Genomic DNA, 25,952 nt, shown 5'->3' on the forward strand with positions numbered 1-25,952 from the left:
TGCAATACACTTTTCAAAACGAGGCTTGTATTTTTGACTCTTGTAGTCTAACGAGGTATTGCAACATATAAACGAGCCATGAATCCAATACTCCCACAAAACCTATGTACTCGCCAGCATTTCTTTGCTGACTTTATTTTTTTACATATGTTTCAGGAGATATTGCTTGATGTTGCTTGCTAGGAAGTTTGCGTCACATAGGACCTGGACGAGGCCTTAGTGATCTAAAAACAGCAATAAACAATATGTAGTTTGTTTGTTTTAAAGACAATATACATTACATAATAATTCAATAAAACAAAACATTTGGTTACCATGGTTGTGAAACAATAATTCTGTTGCAACACTCCCTGACGTTTCCGCCACGGTTTGTTGTTTTAACGTGGTCGGGGTGTGACAGGAACTTTCATTGGGCATGGAGCTAAACTGATTCGATGTTTTCTTCATGTCGTAAGGAAATTTCACTTATCCAACGGTTTTAATAAAACAAAATTTTATAAAAATTGGTTTTCTTTAATAGTACGGAAAAATAATTTACATCGAGCCCCTATGTGGCTCTTTCCCACGAAAGTTTGTTAATATGATTAAAACACTTATATATAGGAAGTACCAGCGGCATATCCACCATGTTTTGCCCATATAACCTCTGTTTCGTGAGGCGGTGTCACGCGCGCCGATAAGACACAGATAGAATTTCGTTCCCTCGGTCCAAGCGATAGGATGCTAGGCCGAGTCGTGAATAGAAGCAGGTCGGATGCAAACAAGGCATAGATAGCGAGTGCGAGTAGTTCGATCATACGAAACATTGATACGGCACACTGGGTTAGACAACGATTGATAAGCGATGGCAAATGACACGATTTTTGATTCGGTTCCACATCAAAACCCACATGGCGTGTTTCCATGAGAGTTGCTATTATGGCAAACAAGATGTTTCCCATATTAGTTTTGTCTCGTGAAGCGATGTCATGTACCCAAATACTACCCAACTGCGATGACTCCCAAGCGATGATTTGTATAGCGATAAGCAATTCGACCCCAAGTAAATGATAAGTGATGATTGTTGCATTGCGAGCGATATGCGATCCGATTGAGTTGAATATACCACAAACATTAACTAATGCTAGCCCACATGGCCTTTTTCCACGAAAGTCTACTAATATGGTTAAAACACTACCATGTTTCGACCCTATTAGTTTTGTCTCGTGAAGCGAGGTCGTGCGTGCTAACATAACACAGATAACACGAATATCGATGAGTGATAGCGACACACGATAAGAGTATCGAGTTGATGAAATAGGTGCGAAATGCGTTAAAGCGAAAAGCGGCGAGTGATTTTCGATACTCGTCTAGCGATCCACAATAAGCGATCCACACCAGGCGTTAGAAGTTCACACAATGGTTGATAATCCAGCGGTAGAGATTGCGAGATAAACACAAGATGCGATTGCGATTTCGAGCCATATATCGAGTGATTTAGATTGCAAGATAGATCTAGCAAAACTGCGATTTGGGTTGCGTTATAGACTTACGACTAGTCTTGCGTTGCTCCAATTGCTCTTCGGGGTGAACTTACCCAAGTCCATCGATGTGGCAATTGCGTTGCGTCGCAGACTTACGAGAAGTCTCGCAATTATGCGATTTAGTTTTGCTACGCCTTGCGATCGATTTGTATTGTGTCAAAAATAACCATAATAATATAATAGGTCTGATAACGTCCAACTCCACATGGCACTTTCTTCACGAAACTTTGGTAGTATGGTACAACACACCTTGCGTTACCCCTACTACTCATGTCCCGTGGTTTGGTGTCATGCTTTGTTGACATGGCTAAGACGCTTATATATAGGAAGTACCAGCGGCGTATCTACCACGCTTGACCATGATTTTAAACGTTATGGCACCATTAGAATTTCACTACGATCTCCGTGCACTGACCAAAATAATCCCGTGTGCACCCGCGATTAGTTGTTCCTTGCACGTCTATCGTACCTCGTTCTAAGAGTGTTTTAAGGGTAAAATACATTATATAGTACATAGTGCTAGCGTTTAAATGGTGCACGAGTATCAAAGAAATAGAATCCACGGGCAACGATAGATGAAATAAGTTCCACACATAAAAGAAAATGGCGGCGATAAGTCGTATTATTACAACAACATTAGAAACAAAATAACGTGTTGAGGAGTACTTCTGCGGGAACTGCAGTTGTTGCTGAAATTCCTCAAAGCTGCGGTCCTGCGCGGCAGTGCTGTGTATGATGACCATACCAGTTGCAATTTGTGCAATAGCGACAATTTGTTTCTGGCGGGTGATAATACGTGCACGCAAAACATAGGAGATGGGGCCCATTGTAAGCACGCTTCAATTGAACTGGGACTGCTCGGAGAGGCTCTGGTTGCGACAGTCCAGTTGTTGAAGAGTCTGGGCTCACGGTTTTTCGTTTGCGGCTAGGTTGTGCTTCCCGAGATGATGCAGTGTCGTCGTCGGATTCGCCTGATGATTTGACGGAGACATTGTCGGAACAATCCTTAGAAGAACCTTCAGAGGAGTTTTCAGATGAACCATCAGCCGATTCGCCAGAGGAATCGTCAGATGAGTTGATGATGATTGCTTGATGGGATTGTTTGACCGGCTTCTTGTAGAAGAACCCGTCCAAGACTCGTTTGCTGTTGATCTCTACGGCTAAATGGTAGGCTTCTTTGATGGTAACAGGTCTTGCAGCTTCGACAAAATCACCCACACACTCAGGTAAGCCGTTTATGTACTTTGGAATGGCTTTCTCTGAAGTGTTAACTTGACTTGGGCAGATTGTACTAAGCTGCTTGAACCTCGCGGTATAGCCAGCATTGTCACCTTCGGTTTGCTTGATTTCCCAAAATTCGTTTTCTAGCTTCTGGACTTCGTGAGGGGGACAATATTCTTCCTTCATGAGTTCCTTTAGCTCGTCCCAAGAGAGGGCATAAGCTGCGGAGATCCCACGTTTGTTGCGTTCGGCGGTCCACCAGTCGAGTGCTCGCGATTGGAATACTCCAGTAGCACAAGTAGTACGGAACTATCGGGACACCCACTTTAACGAAGGGTAACTTCGATAGAATCGAACCACTAGAGTAGTTGGTGAACACCTCCTTTACCCGTGAATTCCATCGGGTCACAGGCTTTGAAGTGTTTGTAGAGAAATGTAGATTGCGGCGCTTCCGTCTTAGAGTCCTTCGCGGCTCGAGAGTTACTGAGAGAGTGCACTTGAGCGACAATTTGAGGAATGAGCTTGACCACTTCCTTGGTCACAAGCGAGGCAATCCTCTTATCGGCGCTTCGTTTGGCTCTTCTCCTAGCTGTTCGTCTCGAGGCAGAGTTGTTGGAAGGCATCTAGACAGATACATTTGGAATGAGATTCGATCATAATGACTTTGAGCTTACGATGTGATGGAGAGCGATCGAAACTTGTAACGTGCAATATAAATAGACTTCACATAGGAGCCACATAGGAGACACGAAACTTCCTAGACTCTCACACAATGTCTTGATTGTACTTAGATATAGATAGTTGTAGTTTATACTTACACACATATATTATGGTTTAGAATGCGCGAGGACGCGCTGAGAGAGAGAGAGAGAGAGAGAGAGAGTATACGAGAGGAATTCGGACAATTAGACATTAGTTTTGTTGCGAACATTCGGTCTTTGTTTTGGATTGCGATGGCTGTGCGAGTTGTGCGTTTTGTAAAACAGGGAGCGAAAATTGATAACACATAAAACGTAACTAAGTTTATCAAATCATAAAATTTCGGTGGGTTATAGTCTTAGTAAAGTACTCGGAGTGCCTCGGGTGTTTAGGCGTCGACTATCCAAGGTAACCCAATCACACCCAACAAGTTCGTGCACGCGCGTTGAACTTGGAGACTCGTGCTTCCACTGGGATGCAGTTCATGGCATTCGTCCTCTTAGTCATCACGTGGCTCGAGTCATTGTGGTGGTCGAGTCCTTGGTGAGAGCTTTTGAAAACCATTTTAAAGAGTGGAACGGTTCATTAAGGTACGGGTTTCACCCCTGACTTAACAGTTTCGTTCCCAATTGTGGTTGCGCTCATCGAATGAATCCGGGAGCTCCACTAGAATTTCGAAATGGAGGCTTTCGTCGAGGTATGGATGTCACTCCTAACTCAACGAAAGATTCTTGTGCAAGAAAAATGCGCTGAGTGAGCAACCCTATCGAGAGTTATTGGTTTTCACACCTGGTCTCGACTGGATCACTCGGTTGTGAGATGCGAGTATTTTCGAAAACATATGTATTGTGTCAGCCTTAGGAAAGGCTAAGTAGTATTTCAGCCTTAGGAAAGGCTTCTTTGTGTGAAGTTGTAGTATGCGGGGTTCACACAAAGTCGTAGTCTTTGCAATTTTTGGTCGAAAGCATCAGGTAGGCGCAATACAAACCCTACTGGGTTCGTACGAGTCAGCCTGTGGGTGCTTAGACTATAGACTAGGTCTATTCCTAAGACGTCGACCTGGACTAGGTCGAGTCTTGCCTAATTCCCTATAGTTATGGCTCTGATACCAATCTGTCACACCCCAACCGATGGCGGAATCATCGGGGCGCGGCAATAGGCGAATCAGATTGCTCAAGAGAATCCATAACAACTATATTGCGATAATATTCATTACATTTGTTATCCCATTCTAACAAACAATACAATCACATAAGTTATCACAGATTTCTTGTCCTCTCGAACAATTCAAATCCGACAACCTAGATTTTAGGTGAGTTTCTAGACTTCCTAGCTTGATTTGATGTAGATTTCAACTAAACCTGCAACATACGTTAAAATAATGTCAATACAAAACTATTGGCGAGTATACAGGTTTGATATGTAATAGTGTAATAGATTAAAAGCTGCGAATTTCCACATGCATAAACGTAATACACGACATATATACTCATAAAACAGATACTACCAGCTAAGTCCTCGATGCTCGATTCTTCGATGGCATAACTAGACCCTGTCGGGCGTAATAGTACTATACTAGTCGTGGTGGGACGTCACGAGTATAAGTCCTAGCATACATGTAACTAGCATCAAGTATATCTATGCAAACAGTTATTCGCAAGTGAAAAGTTTACTAATTGAATTGTTCGTTTAATAGGTTCGATTTATAAGGAACGTATGTTACACCCAAAATTCGATAAAAAGGGTCAAGTATACTCACAGTGCGTATTTGGTTGGATTGGCGGGATAATGCCTGAGGATACCCTGATTTCAGACTGATTTTTATGAGTATTGGATAGCGCGTTAAATGATATCAGAATTCACGGAATTGAACGAAAATCAGATTTAAGGTTGGCCCGTTCGGATGGGCTATCCGATCGAATAGGCTGTTCGATCGGAAGGGCAGCCCGATCGGTTGGGCTGTCCGATCGGCCAGCCTGTCCGATCGGTTAGCCTGTCCGATCGGTTGGGCTGCCCGATCGGCCAGCCTGTCCGATCGGCTAGCATGTCCGATCGGTTGGGCTGTTCGATCGACTGGCCCGTCCAGCTGTTTTCGACAACTTTTGCATGTTTTCTATGGTTTTGGTCGAGACATTTGTTGTGACATGTTAAACAACTGAAATTCCATCAAAACCGACTTGTTCTGCCAGCCGGGAGTCACCCCGTTCCATCAGAACTTGCCATTCTTGGCGGTTTTCCCTTGTTTAACCCGAAATTGGTTGTTTCATCGTTAGGAATCAGATCTTTGGCCAACACGACACTAAAATTGAGTAGAAGGTCGGTATAAGCTCCGATTCCACCGTTTTTGAATACTTTAAGAGTAAAAGAGTTGAAAGAAAGTTGGAAAATCATCCTTCAATCCTTTTATTCGTGATTATGTGTAGATCTGATGTGAAAACCTTGTTTATTCTTGTGGAAATCTCTTAGATCTTAGTTTTTCTTGGTGGAATGAGGCCAACACTTGAAGTTCATGAGAACTCCATGATGACATCCCCCTAGAACACCTCAAATCCGTTGATTTCTCGGTTAAAAGTTGAAAATTGAAAGATAGAAAGGTGAAGGAATGCATATAGATCAAGGAAGTACAAGATTTGAGTTGAAAACTTACAAGAATCGTGAGAAATCGAGAGATAAAGGGGTTGGAACGTTTGGTCGAGCAGCAACAGTGATAACAAGTGTGTTGGAGGTGAATGAGGGGTATTTATAGGCAAGGAGGGAGGAAATAAGGGTAGGTTGGTCTGGATCGAACGACCCGTTCGATCGGCAGGCCCAGCCGTCCGGCTGGCCTATCCGATCGGTCGGCCCAGCCGTTCGGCTGGCCTGTCCGATCGGCCGGCCCAGCCGGCTGGCCCGTCCGTACGGAGGCCTTTCGATCCTCGTTTATGGTGCGTTGCGATAGTTTGGGCCACATTTTCATATATTTATATTATTATTTATTTATTTATTATAATTAATCACAAAAGGGTCGTATATACGTATCTATATAATCAAGATTCGGTGCGATGATCGAGTTACGCGTGCCTTCGAGTGCGTTCTTCGATGTGATGAGCCACAATGATTATCGGTGTACTACTTGCTCGTATTGTTGTCATCGTCACGATGGCTGGAGACATGGTACTCACCCGATAGTCTTTGTTAGCGTTGATTGTTTACGTTTTGACACCTCACGGTTATCGAGGAGGGTAGATTAAGCCCTCACTCAACATCATCGTGAGTGTTTTTATTTATGAAAATAGCTCTATAATAGTGATAGAATATGCGTAGTTATTCGATTATACTTCGATATAGCGATGTATCTGATATAGTTACATTATGATCCGAATCTCTGGTGCTAGGCGTAACGAGTGTAACGAGTAGTAACAACGCACGAAGGTGCGGGTTGTTACATTACGTGCAAGCTCCTTTTATAAGTTGTAAAATTAATAAAATGCCCTTATAAGGCATAATTTGATTTTAAAACCTTAACGGGCATATAAGTTGATATCCTACAGATATTATAACTTGGTTAAAGTGTATTGGCATATGGAACTTGTTCATGACTCATCCGGTTACCCGTTATCGCTTATACGTGTACAGTGAGACTTACGTAACTAGTTTACATAAGTTTACCGAAAAGGGGTTTAACCTTATCGTTTTGATCTCAAAATCTAGAATGTACCTTGTTTACCCGTATTATACAAGTCCTAGTACTTGTTGGGTTTAAACCACATTCTATTCGGTATACGCTTAATCTAGCGAACCTATCCTTAAGTATCGGGTCATGTCTAAAGGAACTACCTTTGGCCCGTATACATTCTAACAGATAATAAATCTGTTCATTCCAAACTATAGTACCCCCCAGATAATTGGACTTGGGTCAATATACTTAGACTTGCGGCTTTTTGCCAAATATATTCTTATTGATTGGAAGCTAGCAAAAAGGTAAATACTATTGACTTATTTTAGTGTAAACTTGGGATGGCAAATATGTTATTACACAAGTAAGTCGCCTATGATTGCGCAAAAGTGCATGAATACAGTTTTATTCCATTTACTTGGTAATTACTGTTATTGGGGGTTATTAATACCATGTCCGGACAATCCAATGGTTTAATGAAGCATATAATCTCGCAACAAGAAAAATCCCAAGATATATTTAAAAGATTACCTACGGGTTATCTATATGTATAAAACTCTTTTCGAAAAAACTATTTTTCCAAAGAGTCAGTTAATTGTATTTACCAGCTTTAGCTGACGTATTTTCAAAAGATTAAACAGCAGGTACCGAACCTTATTATAGGCTGGGAATATGGGTCGGCTAGAAAGAAGGCTAAGGAATTTGCACTCCTGATGCTTAAGGCCTATGATATCTAAAGCTCTGTTTATTTGGATCCTGCCTGTGGGCTTGTATCGAACGCTTGTAATACATTTTTACATTCAAGTTTTATTTTAATAATTTCAATCCAATACTTCCGCTGCATAATATGGTATTGTGATAACTGTTATCCAACCGTCACGTGTGTACCCATCCGGGCCCACCGAAAATCGGGGTGTGACAATGCCCCATTTTCCCGTTAGAACACCAAAAGCATGCTCCACATCTTTTCTTGCCCCCGTGCAATTTCTTGAACTTCTTTTCATTCGAATCGGTCGGATATGGAAACGTTTTCCCAAATGTTGACCAAGTTGGGTAGATCTCGTCGGTTAGATAGTATCCACGTTTGTATGCATGTCTATTCACATGAAATGGACATTTAGGTGTAGTTCCATTCCGTTGAGCGAGAAATGCTAAAGATGCCTGGAGAACATTGACGTCGTTGAGTTAACCGGACGGACCACAATCCGCATGCCAAAACTATAAATCTTGTGAAGCAACCACTTCGACTATGACCATTAGGTATTGGTGATCACCTCTCATCATATGGCCTCATACGCTTTGGGACACATCCTCTAAACAAGATGTGTACAATCGATGCCGCCAAAAATCCCAGGAATATGTTGTTTTGGTTCAGGTCGTTGGTACAAAATCGCTACATCGTGGCTTGTCTGCCTACGCAAGAACTCATCACCGTACATTTGATTTACGATATTGCAGGAAAATCACCACTCTCGCACTTTTCACACACATACTCTTTGGTCTTGAGAGGTCACATAGGAGTTTGGGATCACTCTAAGAAAACAGTTGTAATAACTTATTTTGAGAGAAAGAGAGAGAGAGAGAACTTGTAATCAACAACCTTTACTTAGTTGTTTGATCTCACACTTGATCCATCATGATCCTACCCATGATAATTTCTTGTGGACAAGTTATTATGCCCATTTCTAGCTAAGCCCTTTGTGTTGCTTAGTATGTATTAAACGTTTTAACTTTGGCAAAGTGGTGTGGTATGTCTTTGATTCGGATACTTATGATTCGGTTTTGGTCTTTGATCTTGTGGGTGTTCTTGATAACCTCAATGGGTGAAGCTTATTAGTACACTCATGACATGTGACAACTTATTTACTAGTAAGGGAAATGCCATTTTGGAGAAGTGGCTAACCCATTTGTGGAAACATATTTTGTGATCAACCCGCGTTTATCAAGGTTATCATTATTTTCTGCACGGTCTAAATGCTATGCTTCAATGATAAGCCAAAGCTTGGTTATGTGACATGTGTAACATGGTCTATGTGTTAGGCTTGGCGTGGACCTATAGTTGGTGAACCCATGTTAAAATATATACGTCTTCATATATATATATATATATATATATATATAGGGTCGGGATTTAGAGAAAACGGTAGAAAGTGTGAAAACGGTGAGAACGCTTATCGAGCGTCTGATCAAAAAAATCTATGGACTAGATTGGCGCGGTGGCGTTTCCGTAAATAACATCAATTTTATTACGTGGACGCGCTTTATTAAGGGTAAAAGGGTATTTTGACATCTCCACACAAAACGCCACCTCATGAAATAAAATAGCAAAAACAAAAATCACAGACCATTCTAATTAAAAACGCCATTAGATATAAAACATCAAACTTAATTATAGTAAAATCCCTCCTAAAAAAACCGCCAAAAAATCCTATATATACAACATCTCAGACCTTTAATTAAAAACACACACAAAAACCCGAACGCCATATTTGATATATCCCATTCGCCTTAGACACGCCAGAAAACCCAAGCATCAAATATCTTCTAAGCCAAAACGTTTTTTTGAAATTCAGTTTGGTTATCTATAAGATTTCGCTCAATGAAATGGACAAAATCCTTAAGTGAGGATATTGTCCATTTCATTGAGTAAAATCTTATTGGATTATCCTCAACTTCCATCCAATTTATAACGCCAGAACATACAAAAACATTATTGAGGTTTGTTGTCAATAAAGTTTAGTTGTATGGGGTGGACAACATTGTCAGTTATCTTTCTTAACCGAGGATTAACAATGTTGTCCATCTCATACAACAAAACATTATTGATTTTAGCATGATCAAATTTTGAGGTTTAAGGTGCTCTTATTTCGTGGCGTTCTTTTTATCGGTAAAACACCAAAAAAGGTAAAAAATAATAACATCATTCATTGTGAAATTCAAGATTGTTGACTGAAGGGTCTAAACTCAATAACATTTTGCTGCATGAGATGGACAAATCTTCAAGAAAAAGATGTTGATGTCAGATTGTGTGCTTCCAAACAGCCACACAAAAAACTACTTGAAAAACAAAAAAACAAAATGAATCATACGAAAGTCGAACCAGCTAGTTAACATGATTCAAAAAAGAAGAAAGAGACTGGTGACAGTGAAGAATTGGAAGATCAATTGTTTATGTATTCTTTTTTTTATTTTCCTTTTCAGTTGATTGTTATATAATAAAAATGTCATATATAATAAAAACGCCATATATAATAAAAACGCCAAAACAGCCAAAATGCTTGTTTAAACGATATCATCCCGTTAAACGCCCCCCAAAAACTCCCAGACTATAATAAAATTACTTTGAAAAGGTATTATAAAAAACCCCAAAAAAAGCAAACCTGAAAATGTAACTAGAAACAGTAAATACAAATCAGTAATATTGAAGATAGGGAAAATTTATTATATTAGAATCTAAAACGCCAAACTTGAAAGATGGGACGTGTTACAGACTTCAGAGATAAAGCTTATCAAAAACAATAATTACAAACAGTAACTGAAAAGACGAATACTTTATTATAATAATGCAACGCCAAACTTAGGCGCCAAAAATACATCCTATAAAATGATACGTCTCAGCAACTTACATTTGATCAAACAAAAAAAAAACAAACGCCAATACTACTAAATACCACTCACTGTAAAAACGCCAAAAAATAAAAAAATCAAAGATGGCTAATATGCTTTCTTGGATATTCATAATTGTTCTTTGTGAAGTTCACTGAATGAATTGTTATCAGAAGGGAGTAACTCAGAAAGACTTTGCTCCATGAGATGGACAAAAATTCAAGAAAAAGATACTGATGTCAGTCATAGTCATATGGCATTTTTTATTTTTTGTTCGAAGAAAGTTTGGATGAGAAGAAGAGATCAATGACACTGAGTGGATTGATCATAAAGAAGAATATCAAGATAAAGAAAAAGCGAAAAACCCACTCACACGTCATAGATCTATGTCCCCAAACATTCACAAAAAAAGTCAGTTCAACAGACGAACAGGCAAAATAATCAAACCAATGGGTTTGTTAAGTTTTACATAAAACGCCATATATTTGGTGACAGTTCTTGTACTATTAAAGAAGAGAGAGACTGATGACAGTGAAGATTGTGAAAAGAGATCCGATTAGGATTTTTAATTTATTTTCTTCGCTTGTATTTTCTTCCTGTGGTTGAAATATAATCTTACAATAGTAAAACGCCAAGATAACACAAACGCCAAAATGTTTATAAAAATAATAGAACAATGGGCCATCTTGTTTAAAACGCCTTGGAAAACACCATTCAAATAGATTTCCTGACCCCCTGGGTTTCAATGGCATACGATTTGAATAAACGCCATAAACGCCAAAATGTTAATACAATGAAACCGTTAAACGCCATTAATTATTGAATTTGGTTAACCTCAAAAATCTTAAAAACCAAAATTTAAAAAAATATTGGGAAAAATGGAACTGGAAAAGCAGAAGATGAAAGGACAAAAAAGCCCCTCCGCCCTTTTCTAAGCGGCGTGACACGTGTTGGGCTAGGAAACATTCTTACCGTTCTCACACTTTTGAGCGTTTTCTCCTGATCCCGTTTATATATATATATATATATATATATATATATATATATATATATATATATATATATATATATATATATATATATATATATATATATATGATTCATGTGATAAAAAACAACTACATGAATTCACCAACCTTGTTGACTTTTTAAACTTACATGTATTTAAGGGAATTAGTGGGACTTTGCACTTGAAAAGAAAGTGGTCACAAGATTTAGAAACCAAGATGAATGCCAAACTTTTGGAGGCTTTGCCCGTTATATACTGTCTCTTGCGGGAATATAGTGGCTAAATCCTTTATCTTTAAAATTTCATTTTGTTGGAAATGTTTGAATGAATTATTACATTTGAAGGTTGTAAACAATATACTAAATTTTTTGCGTTGTAACATTTGAATCGATCTACAACATTGGCATGCTTGGTTTGTTTTTCATCATTTAGTTCGTTTACTTGATCGTATGCAATGAGAATCAATCATGATCACAGGTTGCGCTTCCGCCTACGAGCAGGTGTGACAGACTGGTATCAGAGCTTCGATTGTAGTGAACCAGGATTCCTTCTCAAGTCTAGTCTACAACCACTAGAATCCTCTCATAAAAACAATTTTTACAAGAACAAGAGATTTTCATTGCATAAACATTTCGCAAAGTCCACTACACAAATTCATTTCATAATAACATGCATGGACATTACATGACTAAGTCTATAAGAAGTAGACATGAAACATTATGTTAATCCGCACAAAACAAGTAGGATAACTTAAAATGAACTTACGTGATTCTTACATTTCATGTGTGTATATATTACGTAAAATTTATTTATTAATATATATGTTGTACGAATTAATTTTCCATATTATTGTCACAACCCAACCGATGGCGGAATCATCGGGGCATGGCACTGAGCGAAACAGATTGTCCAGAAGTTTCCATAACAATTATCATCACTATTTAGTTTAAATAACACGTCCCATACCGTGTCCCAATAACAAACAAATTATTACAGATAACAACTAGTCAAATACTCTGTTCCGACAACTCAGACTTAAATAAGACAAATAAATATTGTTAAAATGCTCCTAAAGACCCAGCCAGACAAGATCTACAGACAACTATGCTCTAGTTGCTCTTTCCTGACAGACAACTATTTGTTGGGGGCCTCTAGAGCTTTATTCTAGCCTCGCTTTCCTAGCAAGCAAACATCTTAAACACCTGTCACATACGTTAAAATAAAGTCATTACATATAATGTAAAGGTGAGCATACAAGTTTGATAGTAGCATATAGAGTTTGAAATAGTTTACGCATAACCAGCACGTACACAGAGGAAAACGAAGCATGTTAATTATCGACATGGACCTATCGATACCAATGACTGCGGGTTGACCGTCCGAGACGGTTCGCAATACATGATTACCACCGTAATCCATGCAAGTAATTGTCCTTAACAACCCCCGTGTGAACGGGTGCTGAGTCCAAACTATAGTACTACGTCGTTAAGGCAGGTAGACAACATTCCACGTGTAAACACAATCAACAAGCATTCATTTAGTCACGTAATACTTGCATATTGGTTAGTGTTCAAATAACTTGGGTAGTGTGTTTGATTGTGGTTTGATATAAGTAACGTATGTAACACCCAAAATTGCTAAAAGCAAAAAGGGATCGAGTATACTCACAACGATTGATTGATGGATTGAAGGGAGCGCTTGTGAGTGGGGTTATCCTGAACAGTTCGATAGCACAACGATGAAGAACACATAGAATGGAAACAAATGTAAGTGGGTCGAACAGCCTGGTCAATCGAATAGTTGGTTCGATCGAGCGGGTTGTTCGTTCGGCTAGACAATTCGTTCGGACAGTCCGTTCGATCGGCCGGTAGGCTCGATCAGTTGGATTGTTCGAGTGGATTGTTTCTTCCTGAGATGTGTTTGTGTGTGAGGATTTGAACTTTTGAAGTTTTCGTTGTAGTATTTGAGAACACTGAAGTGTTCTTACCTTTCAGGTCAATCGATCGAACAGTCTGTTCGATCGGTCGGCTTAACCGATTCGGACAGGAATCACCCAAATCCGGCCAGTGAACGGTTCGGAACAGCGGTTTAACGTTTAACCCAAAGTCGGTGAACCTCGTAGATAGAACCCGAATCTTGAACCTCACAACCATTAGAATGATTAGTAAGTTGGTTCAAGCTCCGTCTCTACCGGTTTGAAGGCATTGAGTGTAAAAGAGTTGAAAGAAAGTTGGAATTCCTTCTTTCAATCCTTCACATCATGTAGTTCCCTAGATCTTTGATAGATCTTAGCTTGTTTATGTGGAAATCGGTTAGATCCGAGCTATTCATGGTGGATTGAAGCCAAAACATGATGTTCTTGAAGAACACCATGATGACAACATCCAAGAATGCTTAGATCTTGGTGATTTCATGGTTAGAAATCAAGATTTGAAAGATAGAAAGGTGTAGGAGCATGTTTTGATCATGGAAGTACAAGATTTAGGATAAAAACTTACCGGAATCGGAAGAAATCTGAGAAAAGAAGGAGGAGCACGAGCTGGTCGGTCAGAGCTTTCCAAAAGTGGTAAAGGGTGACAATGACAACCCTATTTACAGGCTCCAAAAGAGGAAAGGTCTGGCCGATCGGACAGCCTGCTCGATCAAACAGTCTGTTCGATCGGCTGGACTGTTCGATCGGCTGATAGCCTGATCGATTAACAGCCTGGTTCGAGCTTTCGGTGCGACGATTTTCGATATTTCGATTTCAATTAAAGACGATACGAGTACGATAGAGTTTCCTAATCAAATTACTTTTAATCCCAACCACTATATCTAACATACAATCATCTATACTTCAACCTATCCTTACGTTACCATTCGTCATAGTTCGATTTCGATTGCGTTCGATTTGAGCTTCGAGTTTCGATTCGAGTTTCGATTGATTCGATTGAATGCCACACAAAACATAAAGTAAGCACGCACAAGTAACACATAGGGCACACACACACGTATAACAACAACCAAGTTTCGCATAATTCGAGATTCGAGTTTGATGATAGTTAGATCGGTGTGATTACTGATTAGTTAACTTTATCGCATTGTTACTTCCTACTATTCACAGTCGTAAGTCGGTTCGCGTCGATAAAACATTCGATTACTTCGATTCTTTCTTGATTACAACACTTACTCCACATAATGCAAATAAAACATAAAACAGACTATCTACAGTCAAAGAAAGCCAAAGTTGACTTGGACTTTGACTTTGACTTTGACATTCGGAAACACGGGGTGTTACAGCCTCCCCTTGTTTAGGGAATTTCGTCCCAAAATTAGGCTCGAAGTTGCACAGCACCGTGAATTACCAATTTGACGCTTCAGATCTTCATTTGAACAACTGCGGGTACTTGGCCTTCATGTTGCTTTCGAGTTCCCAAGTGAACTCCGCGCCTCGTTTGCCTTCCCATTGGACTTTCACGATAGGGATGCGTGAGCGTCTGAGTTGCTTGGTTTGGCGGATCAATGATTTCGACAGGCTTTTCCACGAAGTGTAGGGTTTCGTTGACCTGAAGATCGTCGAGGGGTACAATCAGATCGTGGTCAGCTAGGCATTTTCGGAGGTTCGACACATGGAAATTCGGGTGGACGTTACTGAGTTCCTCCAGTAGTTCGAGTTTGTAGGCGACTTTTCCGATCCTTTCCAGAATCTTAAAAGGTCCAACATATCGAGGCGCTAGTTTCCCTTTCTTGCTGAATCTGACTACACCCTTCCAAGGTGAAACCTTTAGGAGTACGTAGTCGCCAACGTCAAATTCAAGGGGCTTGCGTCTTCTATCGGCGTAACTTTTCTGTCTATCCCTGGCCTTTGCCAAGTTGTCTCGAATCTGGAGGATTTTGTCAGTCGTTTCTTGTAATAACTCTGGACCGGTTAATTGCGAATGACCGATCTCGTGCCACACAATAGGCGAACGACATCTTCTTCCATATAAAGCCTCGAATGGTGCCATTTGTATGCTGGCATGATAGCTGTTGTTGTACGAGAATTCGACTAATGGTAGGTATTTGTTCCAACTATCCCCGAAGTCTATGACACACGCGCGGAGCATGTCTTCAAGAGTACGGATCGATCGTTCTTTCAGTCTGTCCGTCAGTTTGAGGATGGAATGCAGTACTCAGGTTAAGCGACGTACCAAGGGCCGCTTGAAACGTTTCCCACAATCGCGAAGTAAACCGAGCATCACGGTCTGAAATGATGTCACGAGGCGTACCATGATTACAAATGATCTCGTCGGTGTAGATTCGGGCTAGTCGTTCTACCTTGTAGTCTTCCCGTATTGGCAAAAAGTGGGCTGATTTGGTCAGACGATCAACTATAACCCAAATGCTGTCGTGACCTGATGGCGTGGGCGGAAGTTTGGTTATGAAATCCATAGCTATACTCTCCCACTTCCATATGGGGATTAGAGGTTGTTCGAGTAAGCCAGAAGGTCGTTGATGTTCAGCCTTAACTCTCGCACAAGTCAGGCAACTTCCAATATAGATGGCGATATCTCGTTTCATACCCGACCACCAGTATTTGTAACGAAGATCCTGGTACATTTTATCGGCACCGGGATGAATAGAGTATCGGGATTTGTGGGCTTCGTTCATTATAATCTTTCGCAAATCGGTCCGCTTAGGGATCCAAATTCGGTCCAGATAATAGAAGATCCCATCTGCTTTGCTTACAAGATGAGCTCCATCGTGATAGATTCTCTCCTTCTTCAAAGTGCGTTCATTAAAACAAGCATTCTGGGCTTCGCGGATGAGAGTTTCGAGGTTGTGCTGGGCTTGGGTATTGCGAATACTGAGCAGATAACTCCGTCGGCTGAGTGCGTCGGCTACAACATTTGCCTTGCCCGGGTGATAACGAATCTCACAGTCGTAATCGTTAAGAAGTTCTACCCATCGGCGTTGACGCATGTTAAGTTCTTTCTGATTAAAGATGTGTTGTAAACTCCTGTGATCGGTGAAGATCGTACACTTGGTACCATACAGATAGTGTCGCCATATCTTTAATGCAAAAACAACTGCGCCTAGCTCGAGATCGTGGGTTGTATAGTTAATCTCGTGGATTTTGAGCTGACGAGATGCGTAAGCTATAACCTTGTCTCGTTGCTGAGAACACAGCCAAGACCAAGGTTGGAAGCATCACAGTAGACAATGAAATCGTCGTTTCCGTCCGGCAATGTGAGAACGGGAGCATTGCTGAGTTTGCGCTTAAGGGTTTGAAAAGCAGACTCTTATTCAGTTCCCCAAACAAAAGACCTGTCTTTATGAGTAAGAGCGGTAAGCGGCACAGCGATTTTAGAGAATCCTTCGCTAAATCGTCGATAATAGCCCGTTAATCCAATAAATGATCGGACTTCAGACGGGTTCTTTGGCGTAATCCAGCTTTTGACTACTTCAATCTTCGCGGGATCAACATGAATACCCTGACTATTCACGATGTGACCTAGAAACTGAACCTCCTCCAACCAGAATTCGCACTTGGAGAACTTGGCGTAGAGTTGGTTCCCCTGGAGTAACTCGAGAACCAAACGTAGATGTTGCGCGTGTTCGGCTTTCGACTTGGAATAAATCAAGACATCGTCGATTAACACGATGACGAAACGGTCAAGATAAGGTTTACACATGCGATTCATCAGGTCCATAAATACCGCGGGCGCGTTGGTTAGACCAAAGGGCATAACAACGAATTCATAGTGGCCGTATCGAGTGCAAAAGGCTGTTTTGGGTATATCTTCCTCTTGTATGCGCAACTGATGATAGCCTGAACGTAGATCGATCTTCGAGAAACACTTGGCACCTTGCAGCTGATCAAATAAGTCATCGATTCGAGGCAAAGGGTAACGGTTCTTGATGGTCAGCTTATTTAATTCCCGATAGTCGATGCACATCCTGAACGACCCATCCTTCTTTTTGACGAAAAGGACTAGCGCGCCCCATGGAGAGGTGCTCGGGCGAATAAAGCCTTTTTCAAGTAACTCCTGGAGTTGGTTTGAGAGTTCCCTCATTTCGGATGGCGCGTGTCGATAAGGGGCTTTGGCAACAGGGTTAGCTCCAGGAATAAGGTCGATACGAAAGTCGATGTCACGACTTGGCGGTAGTTCGGGAAGATCATCAGGGAACACCTGAGGAAATTCACGAACCACTTGGACGTCCTTGACTTCAACCTTCTTTTTCTTTTCCGTCTCCGCTACTACAATGTTAGCCAAGAAAGCGCTGTATTCCTTGCGGAGATACTTGCTAGCTTGGGCACACGACATGAGCTTGAGACCTTTCGAAGCTGTTTCACTGTACACACATAACAAATCACCATTCACGAGCGAGAATCGAATCATCTTCTCAAAACACACAACTTCAGCATGGTTTTCGCGAAGAAAGTCCATGCCTACTATGACGTCAAAACTCCCGAGTTGCACAGGAATAAGATCGATTGGGAAGATGTGATTGTTGAGTTCGAGGGTACAATCACGGAGAACAGAGTTAACAGCGACGGTTCTTCCAGTAGCAACTTCGACTTCGAATGACGAGGGGAGATAAGAACGCTTACGACTAAGGAGCTTCTCGAATTCAAATGACACAAAGCAATTATCGGCTCCAGTATCAAACAAACATGATGCATAAATACCATTCACAAGGAACGTACCATTAACCACGTTGTTGTCAGCCTGGGCCTGACGGGCATTGATGTTAAAGGTTCTGGCACGGGCTGCTTGCTGTTGCTGCTGAGGCTGCTGCTGTTGCTGCTACTGCTGGGGTTCTTGTTTCACAACGCTGTTCGGGCACATGTTTGCAAAGTGTTTAGGGTCACCACATGCAAAGCAGACTCGAGCATTGACCGCGGGTGCTTGAGCTGCAGGTTGGCCTTGAGGGGCTGGAAGTAGAGCTTGATGAGTGGCGGCTTGAACTGGGGCTTGACGGGGACCATAGCGACAATTCGCAGTGAAATGTCCGTAAAAGTTGTAGTGAGCGCAGAAACGATAGGCGATTCCCACTGGATGATGGTATGAGCATGTCGGGCAGAGCGGGTGGGGACCTGTGTAAGTGCGCTTAGCTGGCGGCGCATTGATCACTGGAGCTTGTCGGTGGTGAGACTGTTGCTGAGCCGGTACGGCTTGCAGAGGAGCAGCAGTCGTTGTCACAGCACAGTTCTTGTTACTGGAGCTGTTGTTGTTGTGCTTCTTCTTTCTTCTTGATGACTTGGAGGGTTGAGCAGTGGTGGTGTCGGCGGTTGACGCGGCGGTGGCTTGGTGCAGAGACTTGGTATGCTTATCCCAAAAACCAGACTTTACCCGCTTCTCATTGATCTCAGCGGCAAGCAGGTAGGTCTCTTCAATCGATGATGGCTTGGCAACATGAACGAAATCGACAACACAATCGGGTAGCGCTCGAATATACTTCTTGATGGCCATGTCTGACGTCTTGACTTGATCGGGACAAATGATGCTGAGCTGTTTAAAGCGTGCAGTTAAAGCAGCATTGTCTCCATCCTTCTGCTTTATGTTCCAAAACTCGTCCTCCAGCTTTTGGCATTCATGGGGAGGGCAGAATTCGTCCATCATGATTTCCTTTAACTCCTCCCAGGTCAGCTCATAAGCTGCATCATTTCCGCGCTTGTTTCGTTCGGCCGTCCACCAGTCTAGAGCTCGGGACTGGAAGACGCCTGTAGCATTGAGGGTGCAGAGATTTTCAGGACAGCCGCTTTAGCGCAGAGTGACTTCAACTGAATCGAACCATTGAAACATGGCGGTAGGGCCATCTTCTCCGGTGAATTCTTTGGGTCCGCATGCTTTAAACTGTTTGAAGCTGAAACCAGTCTTGTTGGCATCCTTAGGAGCATCGATTCATGACTCCTTAGACGACTTGCTGGCGTTTTCAAAGACATCGCTCATAGCTTTTGCCACACTCTTGGCAATGATAGTAGCGAGACGCCTGTCTCTCTTCTCTTGGCGAGTAAGTGGGGTTCGGTGTCCAGATGACGACATGGTCTGCAACAGACATCGTCGTATGTCTCAGACACAACAAATCGAGTCTCACCTCACACGTCTACTACTTACTAAAGCTTAGAAACACGTCGAATCACGCATCACATAAACACGTAGGCACATAACCACAGATTCACGTAATCACAGAAGCACATAGACATATAGAGCACAGAGACACATAAACACAGAAGCACATACACAGAAGCAGTTAATGCCACGTAATTCCCTTATAAGCACATAGAGCATTCTGACTGCCTCAAGATCCTATCATTCAAAGCTCGCGAGTCGTTCGTATATAGCACATCGAGTAGTTTCGTATAATTGTATAGCATGTCGAGTATAGTATAGCGTATATTGTATCATAGTATTGTCTAGAATTGCAGCGACTTGTTAGCGTTTTGAGATAGAATAGTAATACGAGTCGTGTGTGTTGATCGAAGTGATAACAAAAATCGAGCGAACATCAAAATTAAACACGTAAACAGGTAATTACACGTAAAACACATAAAATCAGCGAATTATCAGAGTCGGCAGTTGCGGGCTCAGAATCGAAACATGTAAAATCGAGGAAATGGATTGTCTGCGGCTACTAGACATTGACTACCCAAGGCGATTCGACTATTCACAATAGACTTGTCGTCACTTTTCAACTTTCGGGATCGCGTTTCTGCCTCGATTCTTGGGCATTCAACGTGTATTCCCTAGGTCATACTCGTGAGTTCAGGTCGTCGGAGTCCGTCGAGGCTTTGGTGAGATGAGTGAAAGTTGGAATAAGTTGCCAAGGTTCGGGTTTCACCCCTGGCTAAGCAATTTCTTCCTTGTTTTAGTAAAATTTGAGGAGGTTATTCATCAAAATATGGATTTCACTCCTGTTTTGGTATAATTCTCCTCGTTCGTTATCGAAAATAATAAGGAAATCATTGATAAACTGACAAAATCAGCATTGATCGAACAATTTAGTCGAGAGTTTGCGGCTTTCACACCTAATCTCGGCTAAATCGCTTGACTTTATTTGAGAATTCGAGTGCAGTGATAGCGAAGAATATTAGAGTTTAGCACCTAAGCTTGGTCTGTTGGTTCCTAACTATAGTCTAGGTCTCTAAGACAGCGACCCGGACTAGGTCGTGTCCTGCCTAATACCCTATAGTTATGGTTTTGATACCAATCTGTCACACCCAACCGATAGCGGAATCATCGGGGCATGGCACTGAGCGAAACAGATTGTCCAGAAGTTTCCATAACAATTATCATCACTATTTAGTTTAAATAACACGTCCCATACCGTGTCCCAATAACAAACAAATTATTACAGATAACAATTAGTCAAATACTCTGTTCCGACAACTCAGATTTAAATAAGACAAATAAATATTGTTCAAATGCTCCTAAAGACCCAGCCTGACAAGATCTACAGACAACTATGCTCTGGTTGCTCTTTCCTGACAGACAACTATTTGTTGGGGGCCTCTGGAGCTTTATTCTAGCCTCGCTTTCCTAGCAAGCAAACATCTTAAACACCTGTCACATACGTTAAAATAAAGTCATTACATATAATGTAAAGGTGAGCATACAAGTTTGATAGTAGCATATAGAGTTCGAAATAGTTTACGCATATCCAGCACGTGCACAGAGGAAAACGAAGCATGTTAATTATCGACATGGACCTATCGATACCAATGACTGCGGGTTGACCGTCCGAGACGGTTCGCAATACATGATTACCACCGTAATCCATGCAAGTAATTGTCCTTAACAACCCCCGTGAGAACGGGTGCTAAGTCCAAACTATAGTACTACGTCGTTAAGGCAGGTAGACAGCATTCCACGTGTAAACATAACAACAAGCATTCATTTAGTCACGTAATACATGCAAATCGGTTAGCGTTCAAATAGTTTGAATAGTGTGATCGATTGTGTTTTGATATATGTAACGTATGTAACACCCAAAAGTGCTAAAAGCAAAAAGGGATCGAGTATACTCACAGCGATTGATTGATGGATTGAAGGGAGCGCTTGAGAGTGGGGTTAGCTTGAATAGTTCGATAGCACAACGATGAAGAACACGTAGAATGGAAACAAATGTAAGTGGGTCGAACAGCCTGGTCGATCGAATAGTTGGTTCGATCGAGCGGGTTGTTCTTTCGGCTAGACAATTCGTTCGGACAGTCCGTTCGATCGGCTGGTAGGCTCGATCGGTTGGACTGTTCGAGTGGATTGTTTCTTCCTGAGATGTGTTTGTGTGTGAGGATTTGAACTTTTGAAGTTTTCGTTGTAGTATTTGAGAACACTGAAGTGTTCTTACCTTTCAAGTCGATCGATCGAACGGTCTATTCGATCAGTCGGCTTAACCGATCGGTTAGGAACTTCAGTAGTAGTCCTCAGCAGGATGTCACTCAATCGAACAGCCTACTCGATCGAATAGCATGCTCGATCGGGCGGCGTTCCTATACGACAAACGAATTGAAAATCGACTAAGGGTTGAAGCGTAGTATCTCATGATCCGAGGAGTAAAGTTGTCGAACAGCTGTTCGATCGAACATCATCTCGTTCCATGCTATAATTCATGAAATTGTCAAAGTGTGGGGCCATATGCTAGCCGATCGGCTGGCCTGGTCGATCGGCTGGCAGGTCCGATTGGTTGGGCTGTTCGTTCGAACAGCCTAACCGTTCGGCCAGCACCCTGACCTGATCGGCCTGTTCGTCTAACACTTGGCTGTTCTGATTATTTGGCGTTATATTGAGGTAGTTTGACAACGAGCTGAACCATAATACTTTCGTTCTTACTTGTTTCTCCGGTTCGGACAGGAATCACCCAAATCCGGCCAGTGAACGGTTCGGAACGGCGGTTTAACGTTTAACCCGAAGTCGGTGAACCTCGTAGATAGAACCCGAATCTTGAACCTCACAACCATTAGAATGATTAGTGAGTTGGCTCAAGCTCCGTCTCTACCGGTTTGAAGTGATGTGTGTAAAATGCAACATATAAATTACATCAAATGAGGCATAAACTAGCCCTTTTTAAGTACTAATGTTGGAAAAAGAGTGTTTTTGTCTTCCTTTTGTATTTTCAGGATTAAATGAGCTTAAATTCACAAAAGAAGCAAAAAGACAGCTAAATCTAACATAAATACAAGAAAAGGAACATAAGTGGATTGCCCGACCCGTCAACAGCATCCTCCCAAGCAAAATAGAGAAGGCAGAAGACTGAACACGCCCCGTGCTTAGCCAGCATGGGGCCGTGCCCAAGAAGCAGCAGAAAAGACAAACCTATAGAAGCTTCTATTGCCCACCACGGGGCCATGCCCAGTGAACACGGGGGCATGGCGAAAGTACAGCAGGCTCCCCGATCGGACAGCCTGCTCGATCGAACAGTCTGTTCGATCGGCTGGGCTATTCGATCGGCTGACAGCCTGATGGATTAACAGCCTGGTTCGAGGTTTCGGTGCGACGATTTTTGATATTTCGATTTCGATTGAAGACGATACGAGTACGATAGAGTTTCCTAATCAAATTACTTTTAATCCCAACCACCATATCTAACATACAATCATCTATACTTCAACCTATCCTTACGTTACCATTCGTCATAGTTCGATTTCGGTTGCATTCGATTTAAGCTTCGAGTTTCGATTCGAGTTTCGATTGATTCGATTGAATGCCACACAAAACATAAAGTAAGCACGCACAAGTAACACGTAGGGCACACACACACGTATAACCACAACCAAGTTTCGCGTAATTCGAGATTCGAGTTTGATGATAGTTAGATCGGTTTGATTACTGATTAGTTAACTTTATCGCATTGTTACTTCCTACTATTCACAGTCGTAAGTCGGTTCGCATCGATAAAACATTCGATTACTTCGATTCTTTCTTGATTACAACACTTACTCCACATAATGCAAATAAAACATAAAACAGACTATCTACAGTCAAAGAAAGTCAAAGTTGACTTGGCCTTTGACTTTGACTTTGACATTCGGAAACACGGGGTGTTACAGTTATTATGTCATCTTCCGAGAGCAGTGGTGTGTACGACGACAACCATCCCATGGAGATCGTATCCGACGATGGGATCGAACCCGTCATCGAGATTATATCCTCAGATAGTGAGTCGGAGCTCGAGGAGGACCCAGAGGACATGCCAGGCGACAAGGACGACTTTCAGCCTTTTGCTCTACTTGATCATGCTATTGGTGACGTCGGTTGGAGGATGATGTGCTAGCTGCCGACCTATTTCATCATGGTCACATGATTGTGATTGGTCACTCTGATGGAAATCTAACCTTGATTTTTGCAGGTAAACTAACCTTGATCAAAGCTATTTTGGTGGTACTCCTATATAGTACCTATGTTTTTCAAGGCATCGGTCAAATTTTTAAAGACATTAGAAGGAATTAGAAGGAACTTCCTCAGAAAGTGGTGGATTGTCCATTTAATGGAATACTCACCCGCGCACCTCACAATAATTGACCGACTGGACCTAATTGCAAGCTTTGTTAAATCAAAATGTAATACCAAGTGGGGAAGACCGATGGGTTTGGACTAGGGTGGCTGATGACAAATTCGAAGTTAAATCCTTAAGAAACAATTGTCAGAAGTCTATTTCCCCCAATCATCGCATATTCTCGATCAGGTTCAAAATATCAAAAACTTTTTGGGACACATGGATACCGAGAAAAGTAAACTACTTCACATGGAGGGCAATAATCGATAGAATTCAAACTAAGGCAATATTGAAATTAAGAGGCATGGATAATATCAACGAGGGTTGTGTTTGGTGTTCCACAGGGAGAGACGAACCGAAACTTTTTTTTCTGAGATGCCATCTCGCAGAACTCGTTAAGATTTAATGCATTGCATGACAAACTGTGCGTCCACACTATATATGGATATTTCTATATTATATATAACTAGTAATATGACCTCGCGCGTTGCGGCGATAATATGGTTTTATTGATTCGTTTTATTATAGTATCAATATTGCAACGACACTTTGTATAGCAAAAAAAGATAACATAACATATATAACTTTGTATAAGAAAAATGAAACCTAGACATCGTTGATAACCATTGCACCTTAAAGTGCAGAGACTGTCGGTAACTTTATTAAAGTTCATGGGCTGTATTGTAAATTTGTTAAAAAATGAAAATAATTTTTTTGTTAAAAATGTAGGGTCGTATAATAAATTTATTAAAATTATGGGGTGTAAATGAAATTATGAAGTAAAAGACAAAAGTTATTTACTACTTTCAACACATAAGAATCAAGGTTGTACAATATGCTTATAAAATTGTAAATCACTATTAACAAAAGTTGATAAATGTAGTATAGTTAATTAATGTATGGGACAAGAGCATTAGTCTTTTAAACACAAATTTCACTTTAAACCTCTTATCAAATTTATATTTTAATTCTCTTATTTCTAACAAAATTATAGATAATTAGTTAGTAGTTACACTTTACATCATAATTTTTAAACGATCACAACTTTTTCTTATATTAATATTTAAAAAAACACACCATAAAAATAAGCATTTTATTCTCTTCTATTTGAGTATAGTATAGTTATAGTTATTTTTAATTAAAAAATTGATATATGATGTGATTGACAATGACTAGGGTGAGCAATGATTGAATCGTAAACCGAAAAACAGAAGAAACCGAATTGAAATTCACCAAAAACTTAACTAATTGAAAACTCATTAACCAAAAATAGAATTAACCAAAAATAGGTTATCAGTTTTTTTACCCTCGTTTAACCAAAATTAATCGAACATTCATATTTTCATATATATTACTAGCTTTTATACCTTCGATAATATATATATATATATATATATATATATATATATATATATATATATATATATATATATATATATATATATATATATATATATATATATAGGACAAAGATCCGTTAGGAACCACCCTTTTTTGCGAGAACCGCGAGAACCAATGTGAACACAACCAAAAATGCCTAAAATGTAACACCCTAAATTCTCATATGACCTAAAAGTATAATGTGTAGTGATGTTTTAATAAAAAATAAAAATAGGATTATGTCAAAAAAATAAAAGTTAGTAAAAGAAAGATGGTTAAGTTAGAAGGTAAAGTACTAAAGTGAATGGAGATTAAATGATGAGGGACTAGATGTGTAAATAATGTTATAAAATGATAAAAAAAAAGAAACCAGACAAGTCTGGTGTGTGTGCGATCGTGAGAA

Source organism: Helianthus annuus, chromosome 13 (assembly GCF_002127325.2).
Source record: "Helianthus annuus cultivar XRQ/B chromosome 13, HanXRQr2.0-SUNRISE, whole genome shotgun sequence".
Taxonomy (NCBI): domain Eukaryota; kingdom Viridiplantae; phylum Streptophyta; class Magnoliopsida; order Asterales; family Asteraceae; genus Helianthus; species Helianthus annuus.